Source organism: Pseudorasbora parva, chromosome 13, assembly GCF_024679245.1.
Source record: "Pseudorasbora parva isolate DD20220531a chromosome 13, ASM2467924v1, whole genome shotgun sequence".
NCBI classification, from domain to species: Eukaryota; Metazoa; Chordata; class Actinopteri; order Cypriniformes; family Gobionidae; genus Pseudorasbora; species Pseudorasbora parva.
The window spans coordinates 41359472-41373080 of record NC_090184.1 but is presented as its reverse complement, the minus strand read 5'-3'; the positions used below and the strand labels follow the sequence as shown (position 1 = coordinate 41373080).

Here is a 13609-nt window from a genome sequence, read left to right as displayed (position 1 = left end):
GCAATCAAACTATTTAAGATAAAAAAATACCTCTGAACAAACTCCAATGTTGTGCTGCCTTCCACCTGATACTCTAGGTTGAACACATAGTAACAGGCGAAGAGAGCGGCCAAGGCAGTGGTGAAGTCCGCCATGTGAGCACCTGGTGGGATTACGACCCTCCCCTCGATCGACAGCATCCATTTTTTTGCGGTCAGGATTGCCTCTCCTTAGTAAAGACAAGAGTCATCGCAAAAAATTATATTTCATAGCAATACATTCTATAAAAGGGGTAAAATTAGATAAAATCCACATAAATTATTGTACAAATAGGGCAGGGGGGAGCATACATATCTTCGAAGCAGTGCATAATTTTTTTTATTTCACCTCAAAATGAAGATTCCCTAATAATTTACTCACCCCAATGCCATCCAAGATATCCATGTCTTTCTTTCCTCAGTGAAAGAGAAATTAAGTTTGATGAAAACATTTCTGGATTTTTTTTTGAATAATTTCTTCGTCATCACGCCGAAAGGTTACGCTCCATGTCGCCGGCGGAAATACCCAAAGATGGCCGGCCACATGGAGTGCGACCTTTCAACATGATGACGTACTTCCCAGCTCAATCCTAACAATTGTAGTTAAAAAGTATGTAAATTATTTATCTTTTTAGAAAATGACTGATCGTTTCGCTAGATAAGACCCTAATACTCAGTTGTGATCCTGCACAGCACGTTAAAGCACTTCAATGACCTTTGAAACTACATTGATTTGGACTTCAAAATGTTGGTTACAATTGAAGTCCATTATTCTAAGAAAAATCCAGAAATGTTTTCCTACAAAAACATAATTTCTCTTCCACTGAGGAAAGACAGACATGGATATCTTGGATGGCAATGGGGTGAGTAAATTATTAGGGAATTTTCATTTTGAGGTGAACTAATCTTTTAAGCAGCAATAACTGTTTTGGTGATAGAAAAACAATGAGTGATACAGGTTTAGCAAGCAATCTGAAACACGAATCACGACATTATAGGTGGCTACTAAAGTTTTTGAAGTGACTGCTGTTCCTGACTGGTGCAGAGGCAGAGAATGACAACACACATTGACTAGTGTTTTCCAGAAACTTTTTTTTGCTTGTGCCCTATACATTCAAAGGATTTGTTAACATTGAATGTGAAACTTACCGAGCATGATGATCCTTGGAGTGATTGGGAGAGACAGCTGGGCCTCTGTGTCTGCAGGAGTGGTAGTCTCCTATGCCAGCAAAGATAAGAGTTACTTGAAACAAGGTAGATGGTATATTATCTATAGGATAGAAAAAGCTTTTTGAAATTTGTTAATAAGGAAGCAATGAGCAATGGGCCTTTTTTTTTGCTCTAAAGATTTGTGCATGTTTATACATAAAAAATTAACTAAGAACCACAATAACTTTATCAATTACAACACTACATCAATTTTCTCTTAATTAAGATATTGTGCACACTGTGGACTTTGTGACTTTACCCAGCATTTACCCAAGAATTGAGATAGAAGCTTGCACATGTGGGTTATATTGTGAGGTCTCAAGGAAAAAGTGCTCAACCACCAACATAAATCTGACACAAACCTGTATTTACTTGAACAATTGGAGGTTCGTCAACCTGCATTAACAATGTTTCACTCTAATCAGGGAAAATGATTCTTCCGCAATTGACAATTAATTGTTGAAAACTCCAAATAAAAGATTTAAATAATTAAGGAACTTACATCAGCAATGAGAAAAAGTGACTCCTCTTGCTCTTTGAAGTGTGCCAACATCACAAGTATCGCTGCCAGGCCATCAGATCCTTCTCGGTCCTTCTTTGTGGCTTCCTAGTAATTCATTTTGATGTTAAACTAACTGGTCATACTCCTAGTGCTAGCTGTATACATATGTGGCTTTCCACAGCATGACATGGGTGTGGCAGTTAATTTTTTTTTTTTTTGCTCCTAGTAGTGATGGTAAAGTTAACGTTACTTACTGATTTTCTGGAAGTCCCGATTAAGCAGTTGGTGAAGGATCCGTGATTCCAAGATGGAAACTCCAGCAGAGGCCACGGGTGGGAAAAATAAATGAACTTTAAAGGCTGTGAAAACGTCCCCGTCGGAGCTCTCACAGAAACGTTTTCGCTGTTTTTTTTTTTTCTCAGGCAAAAAGTGAAAGATATCAACACAAATACGAAAACAAAACAACTTAACAACCACAAGACAAAGCCATGTATAAAGAAACGTAAATTTTAGTAAAAGTCTGTTATTAACGGAGCTTAACGTTAAAGGCTGTTGAAACGTCGGAGCTCTCGCCTCTCGTGCGTTTTCACTGAATTCCTCTCAGGCAAAAAAAAAAAAATCAAGAAATCACCACAAAGACGAAAAGAAATAAATACAACCACTAGAAAACGCTGTGTGTAAAGAAAAGTAAATCTGACCATTAACTGAGCTTTTAAGTCACTGACGACAAGTCAGAAATTCAAGTGCTGCTTCTTTCGCGCTTTTTCCCCACAGATTCTAGATCTTTCTAGACTGGGTAAACCCCGCCCACTCTAACTCAGAAACAGCACTGGAAACTCAAAATTAATCAGATGTTATTAATATTGAGATAACATATAAGCTCAAAATAAAAACGACAAATATTAAGAATATATTTATTAAATGTATAAAAAAATATATTTTAATACATTGTAATAATTAAATACATTTTAATAATTGTAATATTTAATATACATAATTATGTGAATATACTATTGCAACTGATAACCAAAGGTCATGCTTCATTTAAAATCTGAGGATATCTCAAAAAATTATCCATGAAGCCTATATTGTTAGAAGATGTCAAGGGAGACTTTGGAGAAGTTTAAAGGCTTATCAAATATTTTATTAACACCCATTTACAGTTACAAAATAAACAAACAAAAAATATTCTTGGAATCTTATGTGAATTCTTTAAAAATATATATATATATTGTATGGAATAGAAAACTCCTGCAGCAGGTGCATCAGAGTAGGCTACAAGTTACATGACACATTTTAATTTATTAATATGACACTTTTACTTAAAGCTCACCATCGAGTATTTATATCATATTCCAGTAATGAATTCTGAATAACAATAATCTGGGGCCGTCCATGTGAAAGGGGTACAAAGAAAGATATGACAAAAAAGGAAAATTACAGTAGTTTACTTTACTATTTACAGTACTATAGTGGCTAAATTGTGTTTTTTTTACAGTAATGCTTTGACTACTGTGATTTCAACTGTAATGCTTGGACTACTGTGATTTTTACGGTCTTACTGTAAACTTTACAATATTCTACTGTAAAAATCTTTTACAGTAATGATACTGTGAAATCCACAGTAAATAACTGTAGATTTCACAGCCATTTTTTACAGTGCATGCTTGAAGCCAGTAAAATAGCTGGTGTGCTTATTAATATGGCAATTTCAGTTACCACAACCTAGTGAATTTTGCTTTACATTTAACAAGATTTTCATAATTTGTTGCATTGTAGCAGGCTTGCGGACTCTTTTCTTTAAAGCTACACTGTAGCTGTGTCCCAAAGTGAAGTGCGCGCACTTCGAAGGCCGCATTTGAAGTGCGATTACGTCATACCTGCACTACGAAGGCTGTCCCAATGTGAAGGCTGCACCCTCTGAAGGCCGCATTTGAAGTGCGATTACGTCACAGCGGCACTACGTAGGCTGTCCCAAAGGGAGAGCTGCACCTCTGAAGGCCGCATTTGAAGTGCGATTGCGTCACAGCGGTGCGACGAAGGCTGCCGCAATTCATGAGCGACTTCAAAATGCGCCCTTCGGTTCTCAGGCAAAGGAAGGGTACAGCAGATGGGACCTTCCCATAACTTCGCAGCCTTCCCTATCCCAGAATTCATAGCGCACTGGTGACTACAGGATTTGACTGGTCCGCATTCCCGCGGCACTCGATCAGATTCCAGTTAAAGACGGTAGCGGTCGGTAACTCAAGTGTAGCCTGGGTACTATTGAACACAACAGCGCAAGCGCTAGAAGTAAATAAAACGTCCAACGTTAGTGCATTCACACAGTTCCCAGTTTCCTGCCCTGAGCAAGATAAACTTTAATTTCCCAATTTTTAAATGCTATTTATTTCTCAACCATTATCTCAAGAAGAGGAATCAGTCCATTATCACCCTTTTCGCTGTTTCTTTTTTTCCCATACACTTTCTTTAAATAGCCTTCAAAATATAATCTGCGCGGCGCTGTATTTTCGTCCTGCTCCCGCCATTCCGCACCGCACCATTCCACTCGCGCAAAATTCACTCCGTGCTCACCCGCTATAAATTATTTTATTCCCGACCCGACTGATCAAGCTAAATTTAGATTTTGTAGCCTATGTCAACACCGTAACTAAAACAAATATCACAGAAAATAGGCTAAATCAAATGTGACATCTGTCACTCAGAATTATAAGAAAAAATACAAACAAACGAAAACTGCTGACTTAGCTGCTAAAATAAAGTTTATATATATATTCAATTTATATAGCCTATATATTCAACGAAACATCGATCCTCCAAAGGCTGAATGCGTGGCCGACACAGAACAATTTAAATGGCTAGCTTATTATTTTTTATGCAAGTTATTTGTAAATTAAACGAACTGCTGTCTATTGTTCATTTTCGTTCACTTCAAACGTAGGCTAAATTAAAGAGAAGTGGTTTTTCTATAGCCTAGCTATTGTTTATTTTTGTAATGCACGTTATAATTTGTAGGCCTAGCTACATTAAACACATTTATGTTTATACATATATTTTCTTGTCATGTAATTTAAAATGTGTAAATAAAAATAAATTGGTCTATTAGCCTACGTAGGCTTTTTACAACTACAGCCTATTTATAGACCAATAAAATAACTTAAGTTTAACATTAGAAACAACACATTTTTATTATCAGCCAAACCAGAAGAAAACACTTTTCAACACTTTCATTGCGCTGAGCGGGAGAAGCTGGAGCTGGACCGGGATGGGGAATAATGCACAATAGAGACTCTGGTAAGGCCTGAGCAGGACACCATCTTCTGGGATGAGTGCATATTTCCACTGTCCGCAGCTTTGCGGGGCCGAATCGGTCGACGGCTGCATGGCATGCCATAATAAAAAACATGGACGTATATAGGCTAAATGTTTAAAATAACTTGTAACAGTTACATTTAACATAAGAAATAAACTGTTAACTAATATTTGCAATTTGACAATATTTAACCGGCTACAGATTTACATGCTTATATGGTCCAGCCCATCGTCGCAGGCTTTGAAGCATCTCAAAACCCAATAGAAAGCTAAAAAAAGTATATATATATATATATATATATATATATTTTTTTTTTTTTTCTCTTTTTAAATCTCCTCACGAACGTCCGCTGTCAGTTGTCAGAACCTGCTCCATTAACGGCGCTTTGGTTCATTGTTGCCAAGTCTGGAATGGGGTTGCATTTCGGCTACTGTTGCTTTGGGGTGTTTGTAGCCTATAGTCCACAGGTTAAGTTGTCTTTACTTAAGCAATATTTCTACTGCCCGCGCCCCGCATTTTAGGATATTTTGGCCCATTCTGGCTGTGATTCCGATACTTTTGAATAACAATTGGAGGGGTTTTATTATTCAGACCTGGCAACCCTGTCCCTCGGTTCGCCCTTCGTGCACTTCGTGCACTTTGAAGGCGTGGCCTGGTCTGGCCTTCGAAGTGCATGGCCTTCGAAGTGCGCGCCCTTCACTTTGGGACACAGCTCGTGTAACTTTTTTAGTTTATTCTTAGCTAAGAACCAGGGGCGTAGCCATCTTTTCAGAAGTGAGGGGGACAGAAATGATTTTTTTTTTTTTTTTTTGGACCAATATAATTTATCGCATCTCTTGCTTTTAATTGGGCAAGATATCAAATACACTGCTGAACAATAACCACTAATTAATATCTATAATATTATTCTCCTATTTTTGTGCCAATTTTATGATTGGTTTATATACTACAAACAATTGTGCATTAAGATTCCATAGATGTTATGCAATGTAAAAAAATAAATATATATTCTAATGTGAACCATGCTGTTCTCTATGTGAATATATAGTAAAGTGTAATTTATTCCTGTGATCAAAGCTGAATTTATCATCATTACTCCAGTCTTCAGTGTCACATGATCCTTCACTAATCATTCCCATATGAGGATCTGATGATCAACACACATTTATGATTATATCAGTTGTGCTGCTCATGGTGATGCTTAATTTTTCTGGAAACCATCTAAACATTTGTGGTAAAATTAAAAAAGAGAGAAATTAATACTTTTGTTGATCAGACATGCATTTAATTGATCACAAGTGATATTTTTAATATTACAAAAGATAATAATTTATTTAATGAATGCAAATAAATGCTGTCCATTGAACTTTCTATTCATTAAGGAATCCTGAAAAATAACATGTAGGCTATCATTTCCACAACATTTTTAAGCAGCACAACTGTTTTCGACACAGATAATAATCATAAATGTTTCTTGATTATGAAATCCTCATATGAGAGTGATTAGTGATGTGACACTGAAGACTGGAGTAATGATAAATTCAGCTTTGATCACAGGAATAAATTACTATATATTCACATAGGAAAAAAGCTGTTTTAATTTGTAATAATATTTCAAAATATTACTTTTTGAACTATTTTTGATTACATAAATGCAGCCGTGGTGAGCAGAAGATAATAAACATTAAAAAAGCTGCATTATTCATATGATAGCCTATACTTTATTGTCAATAAATAGCCTACATTGAGATGACTTGAAAAACACACATAAAGCATATTTGTCGCAATCGTCTGATTGTCGTCGTCACGTTTCATTCATTACTCATAACGATTGTTTTCCTTCAGCTGCAGCTCCAGCGTGACAGGGTATTACTTCTACGAATCCACGTTTGACATTCTGTGAGAGCGCCCTTCTCATATTTAGATTCGAATAAAATGACAGGTCATGTATAGATTATTTTTTGTCTCTGAATTTAAATCTTGATGTATTCACATTGGTTTCTATGTTTCTAACATTGCCTGTGACCTCAAGAAGCGCGCTATCAACCCAGATTAAAGAAAGCTGTTTTTAGCGTCCCTGTTACCTTGCCAGCGCTCGCGCAGGTAACGCCGGTTCGGATCCCGCTCGGAGCGGGTCGACTAGGATCGGTGAGAACCAGTAAAAGTGCGGGGGACGAAAATACATTTTATTAAAAGTGAGGGGGACACGTCCCCCGCGTCCCCCGCGTAATCTACGCCCATGCTAAGAACACTTAGTTCGTTCAAAAATATATGTGCTCATTAATGTATATTTATTTCTTTCAAGTAATAAAGTATTCTTGTAAGTTTATAATATGCCATTGAAAATACATACGGGTGAGGGGTTCGAATGCCGGTCGCCATGTTGCCCCTCCATCTTGAAAGTACATTAGCCAAAGAGGGACATACCCGTAAATTCAAGCTTCGCCTTTCGCGTTTTAACACTCGATGGCACCGTGTCGAATGTGAAGAGGGGGATTGCCATGTTAATCTTGGACTAAATCGGCCACCGTAGGAGTTAAAACGAAATCAGAATTGAGAGGAACAGAAACTATTATTCACTGGATTGTCATATACCTTTACACCGCTAGATGGGGGAAAATATCACACAGTGTAGCTTTAACCTCTCGCCTCTTTAACTTGGCACACTAGTCATGGTGATTCACACAGGACTGACATAAACACACAGAAGGCTTATTTAAGGCTTTGAAATGCCATTCTTGACTGATTAGTCTCCCCGTGCTGACGTCGTACCATTTATTTTCATGTTGTTGTTTTTTTTTCATTTTAAACCTCCAGCACTAAAGCTCGAAACCATCTCTGCATTTCAATTAGACAACATGAGGAAGAATAACCAGTCTCGTCGGACAAGGCCAATGAATAACACTCAGCATTCAGGGAACTGGAGTAGCTGTCCGTCATGTCTGCTTTATCTTTGAAGGGCCCTTGTGAAGCAAATCGATAAATCTCGAAACCAATTTTGCAGGGATAATAATGTTGTACTCGAGTGCGCCTCATTTTCCCCACAAACACACATTATCCTTTTTTCAGCTAACTCTTTCATTGCAATCTCGCATTTCTTTGCATGCAAGTCCAAAAAAAGTTGCTGCTTGAAGTTTCTGACATGATCAAAACAAGGTTCTTGGCACGAGAAAAGAACACAAACCCCAGGCGAGCAGAAAACAAACGGCGAGCTTGCTGCGTTCACGTTTCCTCCAGGAGTTCGAGCACAGACGGGACAAGTGTAAAACTGCGTGCTGTTACTCAGAATGAGACGTCCTGGGTGAACTCAAGAGCTAACATCAAATTACAAACTGCTAAAAACAGCAACAGTGAGAACCTTTGACTCTGCTTAAATGCCGTTACAGTGCTGATGCATATGAAGGCACCTGATTGCGGGAAAAGACTAGCATAAGGAGACACAGCGGGAAGCATCGGATCTCCCCAGACTCAATAAGCCGCTCAAGGGTAATGGAGATATCTCTCTGACACCATTATTTACACTCAGACTGCAGATTCTAGGGTCTACTGTTCTACTTAGTGAATACGATAAAGGTTTTAGCAATGAAATAACATAGAAAAACTTGCAGTTTGTGATATAAAAAAATATCTGTATCACTTTACAATTGCTGAAGCTCAAATGTGATGCGTAATACGAGAATGAACCTCATTGGTTCCTGCAGAAGCTCAAACGTGATGCGTAATACGAGAATGGACCTCATTGGTTCTTGCAGAAGCTCAAACGTGATGCGTAACACGAGAATGAACCTCATTGGTTCTCGCTGAAGCTCAAACGTGATGCGTAACACGAGAATGAACCTCATTGGTTCTTGCTGAAGCTCAAATGTGATGCGTAATACGAGAATGAACCTCATTGGTTCTTGTTGAAGCTCAAATGTGATGCGTAACACGAGAATGAACCTCATTGGTTCTTGCAGAAGCTCAAACGTGATGCGTAATACGAGAATGAACCTCATTGGTTCTTGCAGAAGCTCAAACGTGATGCGTAACACGAGAATGAACCTCATTGGTTCTCGCTGAAGCTCAAACGTGATGCGTAACACGAGAATGAGAATGAGAATTGCCAGCAGCCATATCACCCTGCAGCCCAAGACTGGTTTCCCACTGAAGCTAAGCAGGGCTGAGCCTGGTCAGTACCTGGATGGGAGACCAACTGGGAAAACCAGGTAGCTGCTGGTAGAGGTGTTAGTGAGGCCAGCAGGGGGCGCTCACCCTGTGGTCTGTGTGGGTCCTAACACCCCAGTATAGTGATGGGGACACTATACTGACAAAGAGCACCGTCCTTCGGATGAGACGTTAAACCGAGGTCCCAACTCTCTGTGGTCGTTAAAAATCCCAGGATGTCCTTCGATAAAGAGTAGGGGTGTATCCCCGGCATCCTGGCCAAATTTGCCCATTGGCCCCTGTCCATCATGGCCTCCGAATAATCCCCATATCCTGATTGGCTTCATCACTCTGTCTCCTCTCCACCAATCAGCTGGTGTGCGGTGAGCGTTCTGGCGCAAAATGGCTGCCGTCGCATCATCCAGGTGAGTGCTGCACATTGGTGGTGGTTGAGGAGATTCCCCCCTTCTATATGTAAAGCGCTTTGGGTGTCTAGAAAAGCGCTATATAAATGTAATGAATTATTATTATTATTATTATTAATGAACCTCATTGGTTCTTGCAGAAGCTCAAACGTGATGCGTAACACGAGAATGAACCTCATTGGTTCTTGCTGAAGCTCAAATGTGATGCGTAACACGAGAATGAACCTCATTGGTTCTTGCTGAAGCTCAAATGTGATGCGTAACACGAGAATGAACCTCATTGGTTCTTGCTGAAGCTCAAACGTGATGCGTAACACGAGAATGAACCTCATTGGTTCTTGCTGAAGCTCAAATGTGATGCGTAATACGAGAATGAACCTCATTGGTTCTCGCTGAAGCTCAAACGTGATGCGTAACACGAGAATGAACCTCATTGGTTCTCGCTGAAGCTCAGATGTGATGCGTAACACGAGAATGAACCTCATTGGTTCTTGCTGAAGCTCAAATGTGATGCGTAATTCAAGAATGAACCTCATTGGTTCTCGCTGAAGCTCAAATGTGATGCGTAATTCAAGAATGAACCTCATAGGTTCTGACAAATGGAACCTTATGTTACCAAAAAAAAAAAAAAAAAAAAAAAAATCTAAAGATAATTATACATTTTTCCTATGAATTCTAATAATCTTGATTTTTTTGGTTATAATATAATATAACATAATATAATGTTATAATATGTATGTTTCTATACAAATTCTATAAATAGCATAAGTATGGGTTTGTCCACTGTTTAATCTGGGAAATTAAATGAGCTAGAAAACGTCTGTTTTAAATGACTACTTTTTAAAAGTGCACAGAGCCAAAAGTGGAAGAAACAGGCAATTACGTGAAGCATTTGTGTGAGTGGTCCTGGCGAGCTAATTGCAGGTTATGTTGAAATGCTCAACATTAGTATACTACATTTCGTCTGCACAAAGTTTAGAAAGCTAACTGAAATTACATTATCTTAATTTGATTCACTTACTGTAAATACTAAAGCCCACATTGTGTTGTTTCATGCTTTTAGCTTTCAGATTGAGCACACAATTATTATCTTGAATGTATAAATGGTTCATTATTATGCACTTTTTTTCTGAGAGTATACTATTTCTCAGCATTATTTTGCACACATTCTACATTTTTTCTGCATGGTTATGTGCACCAAATATTGCATTTTAGTTTTACATTCAATTTTGCCCCCTCTATCTGATGCCATTTTTGCTAATGTACCTTTGAGAATACTGTACACAAATGATGTTATTATTAGACACAACTTCATCATTTCTCCCACCGTTAAATCCAAATACTTGAGGCAAATGGAGGCAATTCCATTTCAAATGCATTAGCAATTAGCTTTAGCAAGTCAGATTGGAACCTAATGCAACCTAATCATCTTCCACTGAGTTGCTTCGACCAGAAGCCACAGAAATCCAGGCCATTAATGTCAAAGGAACATTGATAATGCAATAGGCCCCGCTCCATCTGAAAGAGCACTGACTGTCACTACATCAGATTCATGCATAAAATGAAAAGGGAAAAAAAATCATGCTTCCAACATCAAAGCTTACAGAGGTGCAGCCGAGGCACATACTTTCCTCTGAATCCTTTCATCCCTGGATATCTTTTTTTTATTATCCCCCTTTTTTTAAATAGTAAGTGAGACAAATATATTTGCCTGTTCTTCTGGTACGACACTTGGTTTTGAAGTGCTTTCAGCTGGGCAACGCTTTAGAAATGTGTGTGTGTGTGTGTGTGTGTGTGGTTGGTGGGGGGAGGGGGTAGTTTCCGCCTTTTCTTTGCTAAATGCTCGATCGCTGCTTTACTGATAAGACGTGACTTCCTTTGAAAAGGGCATTTTGTATTGAATCATGTTAAACAGCCCTTTGGAGCTGGTGATTATAGTTCTTTAAAATGATGGCCGGGGTTGAAAGGCAGCTTTACACGTGTAACTCAGCACAGTGATGCTTTACAAACACGCTTTTCACAAAAACATTTAATTCCTATAGTGTCACTATAGAGCAGACTTGCCGTCGTCACTGTGGACTGTCTGAAGGCTTTTCTTTACATTCCAGCCATCTGGTTTTCACAACACTTGAAGGGATCCATACAGAAGAGCTCGCAATCTCTGATCTAGCTTAGATAATCGAGCGCATTGTCCACGAATACAATGAACAGAGATCGTCTAGGCTGTAGTTCTTAAGAGGTTTGCAGGACATATGGAGTATTTTAAAGCGTCTTCTGTCCTTCACGGTTCCTCTTGTCTACAATAGTAGAGGTGACAGCTGACTATTTCGATGTCAAATTGAGTGAGTGACACAGTAATTTCCTCTGATTTCATGTTCTTTGCATTTGTTGTGGAAAATATTTTTTTGTATGTGTGTGTGTGCCACAGAGTTAAGAGTTTACTGAAGTTTACAGAAACTTTGGCCCTCAAACTAACTTTAAAACCCATGAAATCAAACAGTTTTGAGCCTATTAGTCCATGTCTGCTAGCTTTAAAGCCCCACTGAAGTGCCTTGAAACGCACAGTGTTATTCAATGCGTTGCCATTGCTTCCAATGAAACAGGAAGACAGGACAGGGCATATTGAACAGCTCCTGCCCCTTTTTGTAAAAAATAGCCAATAGCGTTTAGTTTATATCACAGCTGGCCACAGAGCTCAGTAAAGCCACAGTTTCCTCCTAATCTCTAACCGTTTCTCCTCCTAATCTCCTCCATATCGCTTTAAATTCATCATTCTGTGCAGAATTCAAACGGGTCCGATACGTTTTGTGTTCTGTGGCGACTCGATCACATGATCCGCTCTGTGCTATCGTGTCTCTGGACCGGAGCTACGGAGGTTCACTGACACTAACGGGAAACCAGACTTCATTCACTCGAATAAAAATCATATTTACACTGTGTGAACCGTTCCCTATCCCCTATATAGTGCACTATATGTGCCATTCACCACGTAGAAAACAGTAAATGTGTGAACAAGTGACGCAGCTTCAGCGTCTGTTTATAATGTAGGGGGCGTGGCTTCAGATTCACGACAGCATTTGATTGGACAGGAAATCTGATGAGAAGCTGAAGTGCTGAAGCTGAAGTGATGTCATCACAATCATTGATCCATATTGGATGTTTTTATCTTTAAAATGTGAATTGTGTCATTGTTTTGGAGCACACACAGTTTATAGAACAGTAAGGCTAACATATTAAAAAGCCAAAACACTTCAATTTTGATTTCATGGGGACTTGCATTACATTACATTACATTAGAACACATTGCATTTCTACAAGCAGGTTCACTCCTGAAAGCAACCAAATGGAAATATTTGATGAAAAATGTAGTAAAAAAAGTAATATTGTGAACTATTATTACAATATAATAGCGGTTTAATATTCTGTTATATTGTAAAATGGATTTTCAGCATAATTTCTCCAGTCTTCAGTGTCATATGATTTACTCATCATATCCTTAATAATTTCACAGCAAATTTCCTTTGCTGCTTTATCCAGCAGTGTTTGATAAAGTGCTGGAATATGTCATCGCAGGTACAGTGTGCTGAAATCAACTGGTTATGTTCCAGAACACAAACATTCAGTTTACATCGACAGAAGCTCACGTAGGAGAAACACATGTAGGAGGCTTGAACGCGAGCGCTTTCTGAGCTGTGCTTTGAAGACACACACAGATTCACCTCATGCTTTTAGCTGAAGTGCTTCTGTTTTTGAGCTGTCAAAAAGATGTCTTTTGGCTAAATGCATGTGTATGAAGTATTCACATGACATTTGATGCTGACAACCATGAACAGTTTTACCAGAACATGTACCAGAACACGCCAACACGTTAACATGCACAAATATATATATATATATATATATATATATATATATATATATATATATATATATATATATATATCAACATAACAATATAAAGCTTATAATGTTTTCTTTTATATATATATATATATATATA

The 13609-nt window shown here is 38.4% G+C and overlaps 1 protein-coding gene and 1 pseudogene across 3 annotated transcripts in view; one reads left to right on the top strand and one right to left on the bottom strand.

Annotated features, from left to right (window-relative positions):
* The window catches only part of LOC137039173 (leucine-rich repeat transmembrane neuronal protein 4), a 246089-nt gene that overhangs the window by 34191 nt on the left and 198289 nt on the right, over positions 1 to 13609 (bottom strand). The window lies entirely within an intron of this gene.
* On the top strand, positions 9143 to 9259 carry LOC137039339 (5S ribosomal RNA; annotated as a pseudogene).